Genomic DNA, 23077 nt, shown 5'->3' with positions numbered 1-23077 from the left:
AACAGGCTTGTGCTTGGTGGCTCCAGTTCGGCCTCTCTCAGGAAGTTTTATTACCCCTTGTTCTGTGCAAAATTTTGATTGAAATTGCACAAGATATAAAAATACCGCCAAAGAAACACAATCCAAAGTATTCATGGTTTTCCTAGCAATGAGGTTTGTCATTCCAATGCAAGTTTACCACAATCTGCAGTTGGAAAAAGGTATTGGTTTCAGGACTAGGAGTGCCAGCAGAAGAATGCTAAAATCCCCAGTTCTCATACTCTTTTGCAAAGTGTTTCTGCAGCCTCAGGAAACAAGGATGTCACACAAAGATTTGCTCAGCATCTGTTGATAGCTCTAAGTAGTCAGTGTTTAAAAAAAAGATCAGATTTTGTCTGCAAAGAAAGATCTATTTAAGTACCATTCATCTGGTGGTTGTTCTAAACTCCTCTGCCAAGATTTGAGGATAACAGAGAAATGTCGTAAGAAAAAGGAAATACATCTTTATTTAAACTCGCTCCCTCATTTTTAATGTGAAATATTAGAAAATAGTCAGCACCCACTTCTGCAGGATATAAACAAAGTTTTAATGGATTCATGCAAGAAATTTTGGAAGTCAGCTGTAAAGAGCTGTAAAAGCTCTTCTTCCTATTCTATCAAAGGTTATTTCAACATCAAGCAGCACCAACCACTTCCCATGGTGAATCCAATTTTATATCTGCAATCACTGCTCCCAGATGGTGGATATTATCAGTCAAGAATCTGTTTTTAATAACAACTTGTTTGATCTGTATGGCCTCTTGCAAGGAGCTGATTCCTCCAGCACAAAGTACTTTTCACTAATATTTCTCAATTATCATGAAAGGGGGCTGTATAACCCCTGTCTTGAAAAGGTTCTTCACAAGTTAAATTTTTAAAAAATAGGCAACAAAACCAGACGCAGATTAGGGCCAGAACAATTGAATGCCTTCCAAATCTTTTTAGTTAAGGGTTGGCAAATATAATATCCATTAATACATGGACACTATGTGAGCCACCCAAATTTTTGCCCTTTACTTTTCCAGCTGTAGACTTGTTTCAACTACCATCAGATAACTGTGGTCCAGTTTACAGTTTCTTGTTCAGTCAGAGCTTTAAATTCATCTAAATCTTATATATATATATATATATATATATATATATGTGTGTGTGTGTGTGTGTGTGTGTGTGTGTGTGTGTGTGTATATACACAGCGTGAGTTTTACACTTGTCACATGAAGTGTGCTATGAATTTCCTGTCCACTAGAAAATTTAGGCACCACAAATTCTCCTGAATTGGTGAACCTGCTCAGGAAGACACATGTAATAAGCAGAAGTGAACAGAGCTTTGTTAATTAAGCCCTCTTGAACTTATGGGAGAAATTTACCTTCCTTACTTTGTAACTTTTTTAAAATGTATAATTCCATTAAGGTTTTCTTTCAGTGTCACTAGTCTAGAATACACTGCTCCAAATGGAAAACACAAAGAGGGAAACTGAAAAGTATTAAGAACCAAATATAAATTAAAAAAACAGTCACCTCTCTTCAGCCACATCTTCACCAGACGGGAACCAAAATTTTTAGAATGTGATCAGGATTTATTAAACAACATTTTACACCAGCAAGAAAGAGAATATCACCAGTGTTTTTTCATGTTGTCTGATTTAGTCAATACATGGGGACTTTTAAACACCTCTTCTTTTTTTTTTTTTTCCAATATACCATTTAACAGTAGATTCAGATTCAATCTCTTCCTGGAACATGTCTGAGTTCATTTGGAAGAATTTAGTGTAGAGAAGCTATAGAAGACTTTGTTAGAGTTTTAAGCCAGTCTTGCTCTCAGACTTACAGATAGAGGGCAACATTACTTTATCAGCACCACTGGCAAAGCCTGAATTCTGAAAGTCTCTCTTTCTATTCAACATATCTTCTGAACCTGTTTTTCCCAGAAATGGGATAGCTTTTCATGCTTCATCAATTCATTGCACATTTGCAGGTATCAGGAGAAGGAGGGCTCCATTTACCACAATCTATTACATGTACAGAAAATACTCTGTGTATTTATTTAACAGCTCTAAAAAACTCTAAAGAAACTCATAATTTAAAAATGGGTTGGTCCATGTTCTCCAGATTTACGATTCTGTATCAATACAAGCCTTAGTCTTTGTGGTGGTGCAGAACTGTTTTATTAGGTTTTTATAAGACGTTTATGTTATGGTTCATTTCACTGTATCCCCAATGTTGTAACCCTTTTTGTGTTGTCTGTATAACAAGGTGTTTTGTGTCAGTCCTCCCACCCCCCTCTCTGGGGCAGCTTGTCTATCACTTTGAAGAACCCTCCCAGGTTGCGAAATCTCAGGGAGAGGGCTTCAGGTGATAGGCCCCCTGGGGCGAATTCCTTTAGCTTTGGATTTTAGTGGTCCAAGGCTTGGGGGTGGGCACACCTTGTTGCCCCCTGAATTCCCTGATTTGTTGTCTTGTGGTACCCCCCTGGAACCCCTCCCCTGCTTATAAGGGGTAGGAGGGGGATTCAAAATCTCTCTCTCAGCGTCTCAGACTCGGAGCTCTCAGCTCGGAGCCTCTCAGCTCCTCAACTGTGGAGCTAATAAACATCTTTTAACCAGCTAAGTTGAGAGCCAGCCTTTTCTCTTCTGCTGCTGTTGCTGTCACAACACTTTTGGGGTCCAGCTGCTAAGCCGAGAAGCCAAAACGAACCAGGACCATTCTGTGGCTGTGTTGACTCGAGCTAGCCAGAGGTCATCTCCCGCCCGGTGCGGGACGGAACCAGACACAAGTCTTGTGAGTTCAGTGTAAGTGAATGGAGCTTCATAGACCAACCTGCACTGCAGTACTTAGTGTTTTATGTGTATGTAAACATACATTTTAGATATACATCTATATATAAATATTTTTAAAAATCAGTCCCAAATTTCACATCAGCATGCTTTGAATTTTAATCAATCTCTTCAGGGCAATTGGAGGTTATGAATAGAGAAGACAAATTCTGTACACTTATTTTTCAGAGCTATATTCTTATTTAAGCATCCTTTATTTCCTGCCCTTCAATTTGACTATAAAAAACCTTCCTGGTTTCATGTCAGAGCACCCTTGATCAGAAACCAACAATCAGTAAAGCATCACAAAAACATTAAACCTCCTGTGAATTATCTATATTAACATGGATCACGTCATACACAGTAATGTCTAAAGAAGAGAAAAATACACAATATGATAAGAATTGAAAGAATTAAAGTTTAAAAAGAGAAAAAAAATCACATCAGAAACATTGTTCACAGAAAATCAGATGTGTCTGGGTTGTTGATACCAGCATAAAATGATAGGAGTGTATAGAATGCAGCAAGAAAGAAATTCTAAATATTTTCTTAATACCAAGAATTGTCAGCTAAAAGCTTGTAAGTACAATTATTTTTTTTCTTTTAAAGAGAACCAAGGTTGTGATTTTGAGTCAGGAATCATTAAAAGCATTGCTCCCTAGGCACACAACTCCACAGAGCAGTACAGGGAGGCTGAAGGGGCTGATCACATAGAAACAAAGTCTATTCAAGACATTATATACTTCTCCATGGAGACAAACAGGTTTTTTCTTTTTGAGACCTGGGTGTACACTCAGAACTATGTTGTGCTGGGTTAGGATAGTACAATGTGTGTTTCGCCATACACTTTTCTGCCCTGGTAACACAGATGATTGCACAGAGCTCAGCTCTGCCTGTGCAGTTCCCTCATGTCACAGTAAAAATCAAGTACTGCAAGCATAGTATGGATGGATTTTGCATCAGTGCCTATAAGTGTGAAACAGAGCAACAAATACTGGGTTTTGGTGCATTATCAGTTACCTTCCCTGGCTCAAAGGGCCATCAGTTCCTCACCTTTGCCAAAACATGCTGTTGTGCATACCAGAAACTCTGAAGCTGTGGTTGCAGAGGTGGGAGGTCTTGGCAGGCAGGGGGTGCAGGCTACAGAGTGGTGAAAAATTCAGAGCACTGCCAAAGAAGCAGCGGAGGTGGGACAACAGGGGCCTGTCTCCCAGCAGAGCAAAGAAAGGCAGGCTCAGGATCCCCAGACACCTGAGAAAACAGCAACAGGCCCCTCTCTTAATGAGGCAGACAATAACAAGGTCCCAGTTCAGGGGCTGGTCCCAGGAGAAGAGGCTCACCCCTGAGCAGAAGAAACAAGACCAAGCTGGACTCCTGCAGCAGCAGTGAATTCCTTCCCCCAAGCAGCAGCTCCACCATCCTCTTCCAAAGACCAAGAGCGAGAGAGTTCCTCCTCCCTGCCACCACCATGAGTGCTTAGCAACTCAATGGGAAAAAATTCCACAGGTAACAAGGAAAGAAAAGGAAAGAAAAACCTAACCTCCAACAAGCTGAGATTCCGATGGTTCCAGGAGGTCAGATTTCAGTAAAAACAGCGAGCACTTCTAGACTGCCATCCCTGCTATCAACTTAAGTGCCAAGAAACGTGCAGCAATGCAGTCGTGGGCTCCACTTCCTCTGCTCAGTTAAGCTCATTTCTGTGCCTGTTTGCTGCCTTTTTTAAAAGCTGAATTATTGCCCCAAGCCCTGAGGTGGCCACCTGCTATCAATGCAAAAATAGCTGTGGTATTTCCTGGGTACCCACAAATACAATCTCACATTCAGCAAAATAGAGTGTAAGCCCCATATTGCAGGAGAACAGGTAAAGCACCACCAGTTTAAATTACGTGCTCAAGGCTGCAGAACTGAAATTACCAAGCCAGAGTTTGAGTCCACTTTGTCTATAATCTGGCCCAGTGCTCCTGCCAAGTGATATCTCTGGTCTGATTTCACTGAAGTTCCATGCTTTCTCTAACTGAAATAATTTTGAAATGAAATAAAGAGTTATAAAAAGATCCAAACTAGGAAAAGACACAACCTTAACATCTATTGCTTTTGACCAGAAGCATACATATAAATTTTTCTGCAGTGAGGATCCCACTAGGTCCCACCTAATATTGTCACTGGTTGCCACTTGCAATCCCTTTGGCTGGTAGAGCCCATCAGTTTAGCAGCTGATATATAGGAGATTATTTGATGTTTGCTTCTTTAACCTTGTATCTCTAAATAAAACAATACTTCTCTTGATACCACCGAGACAGTTCCTCCAGGTAGTTCAGATATAGGTAATGCTATCTAAATACATTCTTCAGTCTTGGCATAAGATGATTTAACTGTACTTATTGCGTCCAGTTGTGTCCCCACTCCGGGTGGGAGCTGACCCCCAGCTAGCTCGGGTCAACACAGACACAAAGTTTCCAGTTCGTTTTGGCTTCTCGGCTTGGCAGCTGGACCCAAAGGTGACAGTCAACAGCAGCAGAAGAGAAAAGGCTGGCTCTCAGCTTAGCAAGTTAAAGGATGTTTATTAGCAGAGATCTCCAAGCTCCGAGGCGAGCGGCTCGGAGCTTCCAGGCTGAGAACCCCGCGGCTGAGAGAGTTTGCTCCTCCCTCCCACCCCCTATAAGCGGGGAAGGGTCCCAGGGAGGATACAAAAAAGACCACAAATCAGGGGTTTCAGGGGGTAACAAGGTGTGCCCACCCCCAAGCTTCAGACCACTAGAATCCAGAGCTAAAGGAATTTCCCCCAGGCTACCTATCACCTGAAGCCCTCTGCCGGAGATTTCACAATCCGGGAGGGACCCCGGGAGTGATTGACAAGCTGCCCCAGAGAGGGGGGTTGGGGCAGAGGGGATGTTACATGTCATGTGAAGTATGGGATGATTGACACAAAATACCTTATTATACAGACAACACAAAAGGGATACAGAACTGGGGATACAGTGAAACGAACCATAACATAAACTTCTTACAAAAATATAATAAAACAGTTCTGCACCACCACATCTCCCCCTTTTTTGTTTTAATGACAGGAGGAGGGCTGGAACGGAGGAGGATGATATTCGAAGTCCGGGTAACTCTCGGTGAGCCACTCTGGCTGAGTGGGCCACTCCATCTGAGGTTCATCCTCTGGGTGTCTTCTGTCTTCTGGGTCTTCCTCCAGTTCCACGTCTTCCTCCCATCCAGGCACGGATGATACAGCAACATGGTTCACAGAGGGGGCATGTGTGGTGCTAGAAATTAATCTACTTAACATTTTTTTGATGATACCAAATCCAATTAAAATTAACAGAATAACAAACAAAAATGACAAAACTGATTTAGAAGAACTAAAACAAACAATCAGCATTCGAGCAGGGGTCATTCAGGAAAGCGAAACCATCCGGGGAAAAATCTTCCCTCCTTTTCCTCCAAAAAGCTGCCTGAGTAACCTGTGGCAGTTTCTTTTTCTCCCCCGAGACCTTCGGGACATAGGGCCTCACCCATTTTGATGGTAACCATCTCGGCCCCGTGGGGGTGGACACGCAAGCGTACCCACGGCCCCACGTGACTAAATCATGAGGTCCCTCTGTCCTTCCAGTCTCAGGGTCCCAGACCATGACTGGCGGCCTCTCTTTGATGTTTAGCTGAGGGTTTGCCCCGAAATGACGAACAATGGGAGGGTTTAAAAACTCAAAGGTGCTGTTTAAAAAATTCAAAGTGAATAGAGCCCTGGCCAATCGGGTCTGTGGTGTTTCTGTTTTCAATACCGGTTGTTGTTGGTTAAGGACCCTTTTGATTTCTCTGTGGGTCCTCTCCACTACAGCTTGGCCTGTTGGGGAATGAGGGATGCCGGTTTTATGACCCACTCCCCATTGTTGCAGGAAGCTGCAGAATTCCTTGGAACGGTACGCTTGGCCATTATCAGTTTTTAATTCTTTTGGGATGCCCATGAAGGAGAAAGCCTGGATGAGGTGTTTAATCGCATCCAAGGTCTTCTCCCCTGTGTGGGCAGAAGCAAAAACTGCACCGGAAAAAGTGTCCACAGACACGTGCACATATTTAGATCGGCCGAATTGGGGGATATGTGTCATGTCAGTCTGCCACAGCTCACAGCTGTTCAGACCTCTGGGGTTTACTCCTGCACTCAAGGTGGGGAGTGCATGCTGATTACATGAAGGACACGTAGCCACAATTGCCTTGGCCTGTTCCCGGGTGATGTGAAACCGGCGAACAAGGCCAGGCGCGTTCTGATGATGAAGCTGATGGCTGAGCTTTGCCTGCTCAAAAATGCTTGGCAATGGGGCCATCGCTGCAGGAGCAGCAAGAGCATCAGCCCTTCTGTTCCCCTCAGCTATGAACCCCGGCAAATCGGTGTGTGATCTTGTATGCATCACAAAAAATGGCTGCTCCCTGTGGGAGACAAGCTTGACAAGCTTAGAAAGCAGCTCAAACAGTGCAGTGTTAGACACTTCCTGCAGTATTGCCTGATCTGCCCTCGATACCACCCCCGCTACATAAGCGGAGTCCGTTACTAAATTGAAGGGTTCGGGGAACCTTTTGAAAGCCCTGACAACAGCGGCCAACTCAGCAACCTGAGGTGATCCCTCCACCTCGGCAACATCTGCCTCCCACTGCTGAGTCTGAGGGTCCTTCCAAGTCATAACTGACTTGTGGGACTTTCCGGACGCGTCCGTGAAAACTGTCAGGGCCTCTAAAGGCTTCCTGCTCCGAACATCTTTCAAATTCAGTGTGAATTTGGCATCCTGATTAAAAATTTTGTGGGCTGGCCGATGAATTGAGATTTGCCCAGTGAAGGAATCTAGAGCAAACTGCAGTTCTTCATTTTCCTGAAGCAGATGTTCTAACATTGCCTTTGTAATCTGGCCCGATCTTAATCCAATTGGAATGTGAATGCATTCAAAATCACACCCTGCCAATTCCCTGATCCGAACTCTGGCTTTTCGGATCAGTTCAGCCACCAGTTCCTGTGGACGTGTCATTCTCTTGGACCTTTGATGGCTGAGAAAGACCCATTCTATGATTAGAAGTGGGTCCTCTCTGCCCTGGTCCTTTTTGATGTTATTTCTCCATTGGAAAATGACTCCATGGAGGTGTGGCAATTTCCCCATTATTATAAATTTGAAAGGCAGGTCTGGATCACACCTGTGAGCCTGCCGAGTGGACATGAGATGCTGTACCTTTTCCAGCGCCTCCTTCGCTTCCGGGGTTAGTTCCCTGGGAGAATTCAGCTCCTCTCCCCCTTTCAATAAATTGAAAAGAGGGGCTAGGTCCTCAGTAGTGAGGCCCAGCCAGGGTCTCACCCAATTCAATGCTCCACACAGCTGATGGACATCTGCAAGGGTCTGAATTTTGGCCTTGATTTCCAATTTTTGCGGCACAATGGTCCGCTTGCCAATTTCCAGCCCCAGGTACCTCCAAGGTGGCATCCTTTGAACCTTGTCTTCCTGCAGCTCGAACCCTGCAACAACCAATGCATTAATTGTCAGGTCAAGTGCGTGGGACAAGACATCATCGGTGGGAGCACACACAAGCACATCATCCATATAATGATGGATGATTGCTTTCTCTGTGGCTACGCGGACTGGGGACAACAAGGAAGCCACATACCACTGGCAGATGATAGGTGACACCTTCATCCCTTGGGGAAGAACCCTCCAATGGTAGCGTTTCCTCGGGGCCTCTCGGTTAACAGTGGGAACCGAGAATGCAAAACGTGGTGCATCGTCAGGGTGTAGGGGAATATGGAAGAAACAATCTTTTATATCTATAACAGCCAATTTCCAATTTTGTGGGAGCATGGTCGGGGTAGGCATCCCAGGTTGAAGAGAGCCCATGTCTTCTATCACGTTAATAATTTGTCTGAGATCTTGGAGGAGTCTCCACTTGTCCTTCCCCGGCTTCCGGATAACAAAAACCGGCGAATTCCAAGGGCTGGTGGTCTCTACAATGTGACCCTTAGCTAACTGCTCCTCCACGAGCTCTTCGAGCGCCTTCAATTTCTGTTTTGAAAGCGGCCACTGTTCAACCCACACTGGTGCATCTGTTTTCCAATTCAGCTTGTGGGTAGGGCGCTCCTCAGCGACCCCCGCCCAAAAATCCTGTGGGGGGTCTGGGATGTCAATTGTGACTCCCCACTGGGCCATCAGGTCTCTCCCCAACAAGGGCTCCCTATAATCCAAAACAAAAGGGCGTAAACTGGCCAACTGCCCTTTTGGCCCCTTAATTTGCACCACACTCTTTGATTGTCTGGCCAATTGCATTCCCCCTATTCCTTGCACGTGTCCTGCCACGTTTTCCAAGGCCCAACGTGACGGCCAGTGCTTGGCTGGGATTACAGTCACGTCTGCGCCTGTGTCGAGCAGGCCTGTGATGTTAATGGCCTCATCACCCACCTGTAACTCACATCCCACCTGGGGTTTCACTTCTGTGATGTTGTGCACGGGACAAGCTGTTGGTGTGTTGTCCTCTTCCAGGTGTTCCCAGGTGGGTATGGTCTGGGCAACTATCTGCCCTTTAGGTAGGAATGTTGGTGGGTGAGTGCAGCGTAGCCAGAGAACGAATTTTCCAGGATTGTTATCAAATGTTCCTGGAAGAATTTCGATCTCTTTTGGGGTGTGTTTGCAGTCTCCCACAACGATGAGCTTACCTTTGACCCTTGGCCAGGTACCCTGCTCACTGTTGTCAACTGACACAAAATTCCAGTTGTCGTCTTTCAGGTGCAAACCCTCCGTGAGCTGCAACCTGTAGGGGGTATATTTAGAATTGGTTGTCAAAATTGGTTGTGCCATGTCATGGTCCGTGTAAGTCATTTCCAGTGTGTTATGTTTGCTGCCACCCTGAATGGGGCATTGCAGCTTCTCCTTCTTTTTCCCTTGGCTCCCTTTCCCCTCCCCTCCTGCCCGGTCCACCCCATTTTTTTCCTCACGCAGGGCGGACCTGCGCTCTTTCACCAGTTTTTTTGTGAGGGTTTAAACCCTCTCCCTTTTTCCCCTTCCCCTCCCCCTTTTTTGTTTTTGAGGTCCTCTACTTCTTTCTTGAGGGGGCATTTGGAAACCCAATGCCCCAAATTCCCGCACAAAAAACACTTCTGGGAGCTTTGCGCAGAATGCTTCTTCCCGGTGTTCGGTGTTTTTCGGGAATCTTCAGTTTCCATGGCTGCAACTTGATGAGGTTTGGGCCGTGGACCTGTAGAGGAGCTCATAAAAGGCAGCTTTACGTGACATACCTGAAGCATGTCTGGTAAGGTTGGTTTGGGGTGTAGGGGTAAACTTAAAATTGCAGCACGACATAAATCATTTGCATTTGAAAACGCGATCTCCGATAAAATGTGTTCCCGAGCCATTTCATTTTTGACCTGAGCTTTAATAGCTCGGGACAGCCTTTCCACAAAATCTGTGAAAGACTCACTTTGGTCCTGCCTGATTTTCGAATAAGAAATCGCAGGACCTTGTGTTTTCATGCTGAAGAATGCAGTCAGGGCTGTCTCTCTCACTACGTGGAGGCACTGGACAGGAATGACCACTTGGTCAGTGGCTTCTGCCCAGTGCCCCTCCCCAGCCAGGTGGTCGAGAGGGAGAGGGATTCCCTGAGCATCAACTCTGGTGTTAACGTGGTTGAGGAGCCCTGGTAAAGCCTCCTGGAGCAGACTTTTCCAAGCTGTGACCCATAGGATGTACTCTGTTGGGTTCAGCAAGCAAGAAAACAGGTACTTTAAATCAGCAGGCACCACCTCCTCTGCAGAGAGATCTGCTCTGAGAAGCCCTCTGAAATATGGTCCATCACGGCCATATATCCTGTGAGCTTTGCAGATCTCTTTGATGGTGGCTCGGGGAAATGGGTGATACTCTGCCCTGTTGTTACCACCGCGGGCATTGCGGAAGGTAACAGGGGCAAGGGTGGGAATGGAGCAGGAGCTGGCAGCCGTCTCTGCTCCCGTTCCCTGCCCGGGCACTTCCGGGTTTGAGGGAGCTGGGACGCCTGTGCCCTGAGGCACTTGGTTGCCTGGCAACCGAGTCCCTGCAAGGGCCGCGGCTTGCCTGGGGGGTGACATCATCGGGGAGTGGGGGGGCGGGGGGGATCCCGGGGGGGCGGGGTCGAGCCCCGGCGGGGCGGGACCGGGCTGCTCCGGGGCGGGCGGCGGCGCGGCGGCTGCGGGGGGGAAGGGGTGCCACAGTGCGCACGCGCAGCCACAGGGGGTTGGGGGGGGCAGCGCGGCCGCGGCACGCGGGGCGGGGGCGGGGCCCCGTGGGTCGGGGCCGGCACCACGTGGGGTGGGGGCGGGGCCGCGCGGGTCGGGGCCGGCACCACGTGGGGTAGGGGCGGGACCGCGCGGCGCGGGGCTGGGGTGGGCGGGGTCACCTGGCAGGCACCCGACGTCACAGGGGTAAGGCGGGGCGGGGAAGGGGGCGGGGCCGCGCGCTGCGGGCACCACGTCACTGGGGTAGGGAGGGGTGGGCGGCGCTGAGGGGGCGGGGGAGTCCCCCGCCATGCGGTCTCCGCCATCTTGGGAAGCCCGAGAGGACCACGCGGACCTGGACCCGATTAAAAGCGGGGAGGAAGGGTTGTCCCGTGCAGCATGGCCAGTGCTGTCTGAGACCTCCCTCCCGGCTCCACCGGGCCAGCACGGGCGTGGAGGCTGGGGTGCCCCGGAGGCAGAGCGGGCGGGCGGGACCCCTGCCGCTCCATCGAGAACGCTTTCCCGGGGACATGGGGACCGGGGAAAAGAGGTGGGGGGAGGAAGGGGAGAACACGTTTCTCCGTTGGGCTCTTTCGGCATTCCCTTTTGAAATTGAATTGCCGAATTTAACTTCATTGCTACAGTAAAATACTTTGTAGCCTTTTTGTCCCCATTTTGAATCAACCTAATTAATTCCTTTTCTACAGTGCCACAGAAATGTGGGCTGCAGAGACTGTCCGGAGAGACTTGGGGAAAATGCACATGAACCCAGCGAACAAAACTTCTTAACTCGCCTTTTGAGATTTTCAATTTGGCCTCGTTAACTACTGACGCATAATTATAATACAACCTTTTCTGAGCAGTCGTGAGCTTTCCGCCCATGTTTTCGATACTAAGTTGCTTTTGAACCCAAACCCAGATGAAAAGCACTCCCCCCGCGGACCCCGTTCGCTCAAAATCACAGGAGGTTTAACCCTTTAGCGGCGCAGCTATTTTTGGAGGATTTTTTCCTCCCCAATAGATCCCCCTCCCTCGGGGGAACCCTAAAACCAGTAAGTATGTCCCTTTGTGGGTATACTTACCTGTTCCTGTGCCTGGGGGGTGCGTAGTCTGGATGTTCTGCTGCAAGAAGGACTCCGGTCGGGGCTCGAAGCTCCCCTTCTTTCCCCTGGAACTTGCCTTGTTTAAAAGTCAATTTCACAGGGGTGCGTGACGCCCAGAGACTGTTCTTCGGGCTAAATCAGCCCCAGTCCGTTCGCAGGGTCCGCCTCGTCTCCGGGTGGCCCTGTGTGGGCGCTGGACGCTCTGTCACCGTGGAGCCGTGCTCCACGTGGTGCAAGCTGCTTCTGCCGGCGTGGTGTGCCCCACGTTGGGCGCCAATTGCGTCCGGTTGTGTCCCCACTCCGGGTGGGAGCTGACCCCCAGCTAGCTCGGGTCAACACAGACACAAAGTTTCCAGTTCGTTTTGGCTTCTCGGCTTGGCAGCTGGACCCAAAGGTGACAGTCAACAGCAGCAGAAGAGAAAAGGCTGGCTCTCAGCTTAGCAAGTTAAAGGATGTTTATTAGCAGAGATCTCCAAGCTCCGAGGCGAGCGGCTCGGAGCTTCCAGGCTGAGAACCCCGCAGCTGAGAGAGTTTGCTCCTCCCTCCCACCCCCTATAAGCGGGGGAGAGTCCCAGGGAGGATACAAAAAAGACCACAAATCAGGGGTTTCAGGGGGTAACAAGGTGTGCCCACCCCCAAGCTTCAGACCACTAGAATCCAGAGCTAAAGGAATTTCCCCCAGGCTACCTATCACCTGAAGCCCTCTGCCGGAGATTTCACAATCCGGGAGGGACCCCGGGAGTGATTGACAAGCTGCCCCAGAGAGGGGGGTTGGGGCAGAGGGGATGTTACATGTCATGTGAAGTATGGGATGATTGACACAAAATACCTTATTATACAGACAACACAAAAGGGATACAGAACTGGGGATACAGTGAAACGAACCATAACATAAACTTCTTACAAAAATATAATAAAACAGTTCTGCACCACCACACTTATGATAAGGAGGAAGGGGGAAAAAAGGAAATTAAAAAAATAAAGTAAAGCTGAACCCTTAGCCAAGGGGAAAAAAAAAAATAAAGCACATGGATTTATTTTATGACTGTAGGTTGTCGTATTATTTTCATTGAAATTGTAGTGTATGATGGTACTAAAACGAATTACTGCAAAAGGCTCAAATCCTAAATCAAGCCCCGCTTCAAATAAGACCATTTGCAACATGATGAAATCCTGTGAAGAAGTGTGACCCTGATGGATATACACAAATGGAGAAGGTTTGGCCCTGCACTAGCACAGCGGAGGTGACCAGGACTAAACTGCCTACAAGAGTCTGATTGTCAAATTTCATTACTCAGATTTTGAAACATCTGCTGAAACATCACAGTTTTTCACATTTCATAAAAGCTGCACTGAAGGGTTCATTTGCTCTAAGTGAATTCTGTTTGTGTCATCAAGCCTCACTTTCTAGCCCTCTTCCATATCTTTCTGTATGCACAGTGTTATTAACCTCCAAAGCATCACCTACAGCCCATGTGCTCTTTATCACTACAAATTTCAGAGCACTTAAATTCATCAACTCAGCATCACTGAAATTTGAATTGCTGAAGGAAAAATTGTGATTTAGTAACATTAAGTTTTTTGTCACTTTTGTTGAAACATTACATTGAAGAGATAGGATTTTTTTCCCCAGAAACTTACACAAATGCTCTGAATTTACATTACAGCAAAACCTAAGCAGAAAAAAAGCCCTAACACCATTTACTTGTTCATTGTCATTGACATTCATTGTCACAGGGCAAGTTTGACAGTGGTTGAAAAGCTGGTTTTGTGGTTTTAAAGGGATCAGTTTCTCACATAGAAGAACCAACGTCTTCTGAAAAAAAAGGTTAAATTTTCTTCAGCTTCCCTCTACATACAAATAAAAACCACTTTGCAAGAGTCTGGCCCGTACCACGGGACAAGGGCAGCCCACCTGACACTGTGCTGGAGTCCCATGGCTAGCCCACCAGTACCCCAACCACCACACCAGGAGTAGGACACGCCTCTTGAGTGATTGACAAGAAACACATCTTGGACCCCCTTGCCCTACGGCACTAAGATGCAAAATGGCACAGAATGAGAGGGAGGTCTTCTGTGTGATTTCTGAAGGGTTTATTCCCTGCGAGGGTCAGAGACAGAAAGAAACCTCTCATGAGTGCGCAAAGACTTGTAAACAGGGAAGGTCTCAGGAGAGGGTACAATCCATTATCCAATAGGGAAGGAATAGGGGAGGAATATAAACTGGGGCTTTACTTTACATTCCCCAATGAGGGAAGCGATGGGAGGAGAATAGGTCATGTGGGTTAATAGGTCTTCGAGTTTTAGGTACTTTCCAGGGAGGAGTTTCAGGCAGGCGGTTGGGATAACAAGGACTGGCAGGGAACGTTCTGGAAACATGGGCAGGGTTGGGTGAGCCAGACAACTCAGGGGAACAGACACAACTTTGAGAGCAAACCATTAACTCAAGGGAAATAGGGGGATACAGAACAGTCCATTGACAATTAACCTAAACAACCACAACACCCACACGCTGCTAGAGGTCATCACCTAGAGTATAATCAGATGTTCTAGATATTTAATCCCATTGTATTTCAGTGGAGATTTGTGCCTAATTTACCTTCTGACTACAGCTCTTCTCTTGGCATTAAGTAATACTTGAAAGAGTATTTGTATTTCTCAAACTGAGGCAGAGTTGTAACCCATTGGCTCCAGTTAGCGCAATGCACATGAAATTGGAAGCTGTGCTCAGCTGAGCCCCACGTGAGTCCAGGTTATGTGATGAACAAGACGAGGAGAAAGTTGAGCTAACACAGAAAAACAGGTGCAGCATCCAATTTGAACTAATTTTCCTATTTAAAAAAGCTTTTCAAGGGTCTTCAGGATACCTGTCATTGCTGTTGCAAACATTAAGTCCTTGTGGTGAAGCAATGAGTACTAACAGACTTCTCAGACAAAATTTAATGTTAATGTTTTAAATTAATAACCAGCAGAATAGATAAAGTCCTTAACTGCACCTGAACGGCCGTTCTGACAGAATACTGAGAAAACACTTCAAAGGGGGTTTTTTTGTGGGAGGGTGTGACTGGGATTTAAAATCCTCTTTATGGCTATATTTATTGTCATTCTTATTGTAATGTCTAGTCTTGCTCTACTGCATGAGCCTCAGGCCTCTCTGCCCACCAACATCAAACAGGGAATTTATTACAGAAATAAGTGTGGCTTTTTAAAAAAAAAAAAAAAAAAAAAAAAAAAAGTAGACTCAGAACAGTGGTAACTGCAAGCAGCCCTTAATATTAAATACCCCTAAATACAGAATGCTCACTGTGACAGCTATTGTCGCTAGAGGACATGAAGAGAAATGATACTCACACACTCTGACTCCAAGAAGAAGAAGCAGCTTTATTAGGATGACCTCACATATATAGATTCTGGACAATGACCAGGGATTGGAGAACGAGGTTACCACCTCTCCATCCCACTGGCCAGGCTAGAAGTCAATCAGTTGACCCTCATCAAAAAGGAATGTGAAAAACAACTCTTGTTTATGTTACAAGCGTGAGAAAACTCGACTACAGGAATATATTCAGAAAGCTAACAGAATATGGCAACATCTCACTCTTTTTCCACTAAAAAAAATGAAAAAGAAAAAAGAAAAATGAACAATGTTCAGTTTCTGTTTGTGGAGGGACCATCGGAGTGATCACTCGCATTGTCTGCATCTGAGTCATCACTCAATGGTTCATCCACTTGATGACTTTCACTTTGGTCATGGTCTCCAGCTTGCCTATCGGTCAGATTTTCCCTTTACAGTCGCAGGTCAGGATGAGCACACTTTGCAGGTACCCAGCATACCCCAGTATCTGTGGACACACATGCATACCTGCGCCCTGAAGCGATAAGATCATAGGGACCTTCCCACTGCTTGGTGACTAAATTCTGCACCTGAACCTTCACTCAAGGTTGATGCATCTGATCCAAAGCCTGTAACGAAAGATGATGGTTCAAAATGACAGGATTATTTGAATTCTGCAGAACTATAAGGTGATTGGTGGTATACAAAGCTTTTGCCAACTGACTGTGCAGGGTTTCACCCTGCATTCCCCATTTTTGTTTGTGAAGAACCCACTTTAGAGTACCATGAGCATGTTCTACAATAGCTTGATCAGTTGGAGAATAAGGGATACCAAACTTGTGTGACACATCCCACAACTGCAGGAACTGCTGCACCTTCTGCGAGGCATAAGCAGGACCATTGTCAGTCTTCACAGCAGAAGGTATTTCCAGAACAGCAAAGGCCTGTCTCCAGTGGGCAATGACATCATGGGTCTTTTCTTCAGTGTGAGCAGAAGCCCACATCGCAGAGGAGAAACTGTCAATAGTGACATGCACATACTTGAACTGGCCAAACTCGGCAATTTGAGTGACATCAGTTTGCCAAATCTCCAAGGCTCTAAGGCCTCTGGGGTTTGCCCCTGCTGGCAAAGGCACAGCAAGCACGTGACAGTCATCACACAACTCAACAATGTCACGGGCCTCAGTTGTCATCAACTGAAACTGCTTCTGCAACGTATGTGCACTCTGATGGAAAAACCCATGCGATGCCTTGGGCTGCGTGAGTGTATCACGCTGAGGTGCTACCCACGCTGGGTTAGCCAACTTATCAGGCCTCGCGTTACCTTCCGCTACAAACCCTGGCAAACTGGTATGACTCCTCACATGCAGAATGTAGTACAGATGAACTTGCCCTGAATGGCACACTACAGGGTCTTCAGCAAATGAAACAAAGCAGCATTGCTGACTTCCTTCCAAACTGAATGACCCAGCCGCTGTGCTATGTCGGCCACATAGGCAGAATCTGTGACCAAATTGAAAGGTTGCTGGGAAAATCTTTGAAATGCCATGACAGCAGCCCTCAATTCAACCAATTAGGCTGACCTATCCTCATGACCTTCCAAAACCTGCCACTCAGATCCACCCCTCCAAGTAACAATGGCCTTGCCTGTCCTTCCCAAACTGTCAGTAAAGACAGTGGGTCCTTGGACAGGCTCCTGACTAATTTTGGGCCACAAAGAAATCTCTGTGAATTTTGGCACATGCAATAGCTTGTGGCTGGGCAGATGATCAGTGATCTGCCCAGCAAAGTTTTCCAGAGCACTTTGCAGAGAAATACTGTTTGCAAAGCTCCAGTCAAAATCCTCCTGCTGTACCAGGAGTACTATCTTTGTGGGATCCACACCCATTAATTGCAAACACCGTTGTTGGCATTTGATTATCAAGTGATCAATCAGTTCAAACCATGCGTTTGCCATCTTTGGCGGCTGATGGGGCAGGAAGACCCATTCCAAGACATGCAAGAAATTGGACCATTTTTCATTCCATTAGCCAATGATGCCTGTGGGATGCAAACCTGGAGTGGCAACGAAAAAAGTGACATTAACAGAGGGGTCAATGCGATAAACTTGGCGAGCAGAAACAGCTTGCTCCAGCGCCTGACGTGCCTCAGGGGTCATTGAGCGAGGTGACTTCAAATCAGAGTCTCCCTCTAACAAATCAAAGGAGACAGTTGTGTCATGGTCAGTCCCAGATATGGACATAACCAATTGATGACACCCACAAATTTCTGGGCATCATTCAGTATCTTCACTGAATGTACTAATTGCACCTCTTGGTGTTGGACCCTTCATTCCAAAATTCTGACTCCCAAATATTTCCAAGGACGTTGTTGCTGAACCTTTTCTGGAGCCACCTGCAGCCCATGAGAATGCAAAACGTTGATCAACTGAGGCTGTATCCTCAGCAATTAATTTTGAGTGGACACAACCACCAATATGTCATCCATATTGTGATAAAAATGAGCATCAGGAAACTGCTTGTGAACTCCAGACAAGGCTCGAGCCACATACTGTTGGCATATGGCTGGCGAGTTGCGAAAACCCTAGGGAAGAGCCCTCCACTGATATCACTGTGCAGGCTCAGCATTGTTGATAGCTGTCACCAAGAAGGCAAATTTCAGTCTTTCATCGGGATGCAAAGGAATTGTAAAGAAACAATCCTTCAGATCCACGATGAGGACTGGCTAATCTGCAGGAAGCATGGTGGGTGACGGCATACCAGCCGGCAATGTCCCCATATTTTCCATCACAGCATTGACCTTCCGGAGGTCTTGTAACAACCTCCATTTCCCAGTCTTCTTCTTGATGCAGAAGACAGGAGTGTTCCAGGGACTGGTAGGAGACTCCATATGACCCTGGTCCATCTGCTCCTGAACTAGATAATGAAGGGCAACTAGTTTGTCTTGAGGAAGGGGCCACTGGTTCTCCCAAACTGGTAGTAGGTTTGTCCACCAGCCATCATATAGGAGGTGTAGGACACTCTGCGCCCTTCATTGCAGGGATCCTCATCAAAAATCCATTCCAATGCGCACTCCCCACACAGCCAGAACATCCCTGCCCCTGAGATTGGTACAAGTTGCGGTTGTGACATGAGGCCAAACCATGGCCATCTGTCCCTCTGGGTTTGTGATCATCACAGGCCTCTGGCTCACGTAGCATTGCCCGTTCCTGCCAATCCCAAGACAGATATCTGCACTGAATCCAGTGGCCACTCTGGGGGCCAAGCGGCAAGGGAGAGAATCATGATGTCCGCACCGGTGTTGAGGAGCTTGCGGAGGCAGATCTCTGGCGGTATTGCACCAGGGATGAACAGGGTACACACTTTCTCAGGACGGTCTTTTGTCAGGACAGTGGTGCAGTGGACCTGAGGTGGTCCAGTGGATCAGAAGCCGCTGTTTCCCCGCAACTGGTTCTCTGCTCTGCAAACAGAAGACTTAAAAGGCACAAGTTGAGCAATTCTGGTCTTTTCGGAGGTAGTGACAGGGGGGCAAGGTGTAGAAACCATGGCATAAATTTGTCCTGTATAATCTGCATCAATGAGTCCCAGATACACGATGGTACCCTGGAGGGTGACACTAGACCTTCCCATGAGGAAAGCACTCATGCCCACACCCACAGGACCAAAGGCATCCAGGGGAACTTTGTGCACTCTGCAAGAGTCTAAGACAACTGTTGCTGCTGTGCAGACATCAAGACCTGCTGAGTCAGCTGTAAGCTGGCCAAGCAGACCTCCATTGGCTACAGGGCCTGGAAAGAATTTTGTATCTGAGCTCGTCTTCCCATCACTCTTCGCTTCCCGTTTCCAGAGCTCAACAAAGGCTGACCATTAGCAATGGACTGTCGCCTTACAGACATTCATGGTATGATTCGGCCTTCCATACCAACTACAAAAAAACAAGGTGTCTTGGTTTGAAAAGACAGGTGTCTGCAAAGGAGAGGCAGGCCTCTCTAGGAAATGAGGAATTCAAATCCTTCCCTCTGTGTTATTATAATTTGGAAGATTAAAAAAAACCTTTTCAGTCAGAGCTATGGGGAAAAGGAATAACAGTCCTTTACTAGTAAATATAGCAGGACAGACAAAAAAAAAAAAACCAACAGCAATTATAATAATAGCAGAACAGAACTAAGAACCCCGAGGGCAAACAGTGGAAGCTCCAGCGCTGATGGCTGGAAGCCGGGCGCGGTGGATTGTCCTTGGCAGGCAGGGGATGTCCTCGGCAGGCAAAGTTGGCAGTGCCGGAGAAGCCGCAGCGGCTGCACCCGGGCTGACCCAAAATCCAGCAGGACAGCGAAGAAACTCCGAATTCCTGGGCGCTCTAACAGATAGTAGAATTCCCAGGACCAGACTCCTCTGTTAACCGTGGACTCCAGCAGCCAGCAGTCCCCGATCTGTGCTCCCCGGAAGATGAGAGCCGCGAGACCCCCACCCTCAGCTCTCTCTCTTGGAGCTTTTTCTCCCTCCCCCAAACTAAGTGATCAGCTTCTTTTTGTCCAGGTTAAGCACTCAGCATTTAGTCTCCTAGCAACTTGGGGGCGGGGGGAAAATTCTACAGGAAACTTAACCCTCAACATTATGCTTAACCCTCAACACAAGGGAGTTGTCACCCTCTGTACTTTCTTTTTGTTTCTTGCTGGCCTGAGCATTCTCTTGCTTTTGCTGTCTGCCCTGTGGCCCAGTCCAGGCCAGCTGCAGAGCAGTAGCCACAGCAGCCACCTTACAACCTGTGGCACCTACCTTTGCACAAGCCTCTGCCATTTGCAATACAGAAGGATCACCAGGAAGGGCCCCAATGATCCTCCTATACTCGTGTCACGATCCGCTTGTACAAGCGGGGGTCGTGATGGTTCGTTTACTGATCTCAGAGTGCAAAACACAACACAGAGGGGATTTCAGCATTAAAACAAATGCACCTTTTATTGATTGACCATAGCAAATGCGATAGAGGGATTAAGAGTGAGAGAAAGAGATGGAGGAAGGGATAGAGGAAAGGGGGGATATAGCTACCAAACGTGGAGACGGAATCCTCGTGGTCCGGTCGATGGGTCCGCCTGTCATGTCTGGGAGCGTCTCTCAAAATCTCTGGTTAACTCAGGGGTTTTTATTATAGTCCTCAATCACGGGGGGGAACAGGTAAATCTACTGAAGCCACCAAGGGGGAACAGGTAGTCCATGTTCTTAGCAGTAAGCGAGAGCCATTGTCTTCTTGGTCCAACGATCACGCCTCCAGGCAAACATCTTGCTTCAGTTAAGTCAGCCCCCATCCCCTGAATTAGGGTTGTAGGGGTCTCATGTCTCAGTCCTTGAGAGGGGCTTCATATAGGGGTCTCAATCTCAGTCCTTGGAAGGGGGGTTTTGATCTCTGTCTGTCACGGTTGTTGCAAAGCAGATGAAGGATTTTCTGTGGGGGACCACCGAAGTTACCCCAGAAAGTTCCCTTGGCCAAGAGGTGGGGAAATTCATAGGCTATTGTTGTGAAGCAGGGACCGTGAAGCAGGTGTAATCTTCAGGTACAGAACTTTCAGGTACAGAACCATTACACTGCTCAAAGCCTGTGTACCATGGCGTGGTGACACAGGAAAATGCACCTGCAGACGATTGGCAAGCATCCACCTCAAGCAGGCCAGAACTGCAGTGAGGTCCTCAGGGTCCTTATGATGATCATGAGGCAAATGAGGGGAACTTCAGACAGACTCTTACAACTCGGCATTACAATTAGGTCTCGCAAGGTGTTGGAGCAAAAGCATCCTCGCATTCAGATCCTCCACCTGCCTCTCAACAGAGGCAGTCAACCTCTCTGCGAATTGCAGAAAGGGTTCTTGAGTTTCCTGGACAACAATCACAAAGGACTTTTTCAGAGCAGCCATTTCTATGGTTTGAACCAACACTGTCATACCCATTCTTTGGCACTGGTCAAGCACAAGAGGGTCAAGGGCAACCTGTCTATGAAGATCAGCAAAATTACCTGTACCCATCAGCTCATCATTCCAATCACATGCCTGGGATCCTGCTGACTTAATGCAGCATTCTGCACTATGACTGCCTGCCAACTGAGTCTATTTGGATTCAAAGATGTCGTATTCAACAGGCCAAAAAAGAACACGAGCCAGACACCGGATATCATAGGGTGGCAATGCATCAGCATCAAGAGTTTGAAGCACCTGCATGACTTCAGCAGACCCCAGCCCATATTTTCCAAACTTATCCTGGAGTTCCTTCAAGGCTTCCCATGATAAAGGTTGATGGATGTTAAAATTTGCTCCTTGAAGTACAGGGAAAGCCTGAGAGCCTCCTGGAGAGGCTGCTGCATCTGCTAGATCTCATCCCGTGGACTCCACAGGAGCAGGGCCAGACGCATGTCTGAGAGGCACCTCAACACCACCTGATATCACAGTGAGCTCTCTAGCAGCAGCAAGGCTAGAAAATTCATCTCTGCCCTCCAGGGGGCGATGTTCCAAGTCACAATTGACCATCTCCTCGACCTTGGTTTTTACATCATCCCAAAATCGCGGGTGATCTCTCAGACGTACGGTCACCTGACATGGGGATAAAGTCCACAAACCAGCTGAAAAAGACCCATCAGTCCATCACCCTCTGCTGCAGGGAGGCACCAGCCTCATAATGGTTGTGTCTCTGCCTGCGCCAAAGGTGAACACCACAGGGCTTGCACTTGCCGGAGCTGCCCTCCTCACCAGGGGGGCATGCAAATCCGATGCAGGGCAGAGTGGGCCCAGCTCGGGGCCTCCATCCCCCATCATGAGGAGGGGGTGGGACACAGGGAGGGGCATGGCCTGCGAAGCCGTGGCTCTGTCCTTTGCTGCTGCCGAAGGCTTGGCCGATGGGGAGGATGATGAGGGAGTGGAGGAAGCCTCGGGGGTGGCAGGATGCAGCTCAGAGTGGGACATGGCCAGTGGAGCCACGGCCCCGCCCTGCCCCACCATCACAGGCTCTGTCACCACTGAGGGGGGCCGCGCAGGCAGTTTGGAGGGGACAAAGCTGCAGGAGGGGCAGGACCCGGTGCAGGACCGCCCCAGCCTGGGCTGCCCCTCGCACTGTGAGCAGCGCCACCCACCACACCTGGCGGGGCCAGCACAGGGAGGGGAGCAGACGGGACCACCTCCAATAGTGTCTCACCTGTGACACGGAAACCCACAGCGGCTGCTGCCCACGCCATACAAAGCAAATCAGGCACCCTGCCCACTGGGACCGGGTCCAACAGAAGGTCTATGAAAACACCATTTTCCTCCGTCTACAGAGCTGCAAGGCAATATTTCACGGCAACGCCACAGTTCGGACATTGTACCATCACCAAATCAGAGTCTAGCAGTCTAGCAGAGGCGTGGGCAGTGCCTGCGATCCCCCGCCTCCTTCCAATGCCAGGAAAGTGCGTAGAGAGGGTAGCTGCCCCCCGCTCTCCCACCTCACAAGCTCAGGGAAGGGCGGAGTCAGCACAGCCGTCTCCACAGGACCGCCAGAGACCCACAGGTCTCTGCCCATCCTCAGGTCAGCCAAGGCCAACTGGCTGGGGGCCCCATCCATCCCCAGGGAACCGATCC

This window comes from Hirundo rustica, chromosome 18 (genome assembly GCF_015227805.2).
Source record: "Hirundo rustica isolate bHirRus1 chromosome 18, bHirRus1.pri.v3, whole genome shotgun sequence".
Lineage (NCBI taxonomy): Eukaryota > Metazoa > Chordata > Aves > Passeriformes > Hirundinidae > Hirundo > Hirundo rustica.
The sequence above is the reverse complement of the archived record's forward strand: the minus strand, read 5'-3'. Positions refer to the sequence as shown.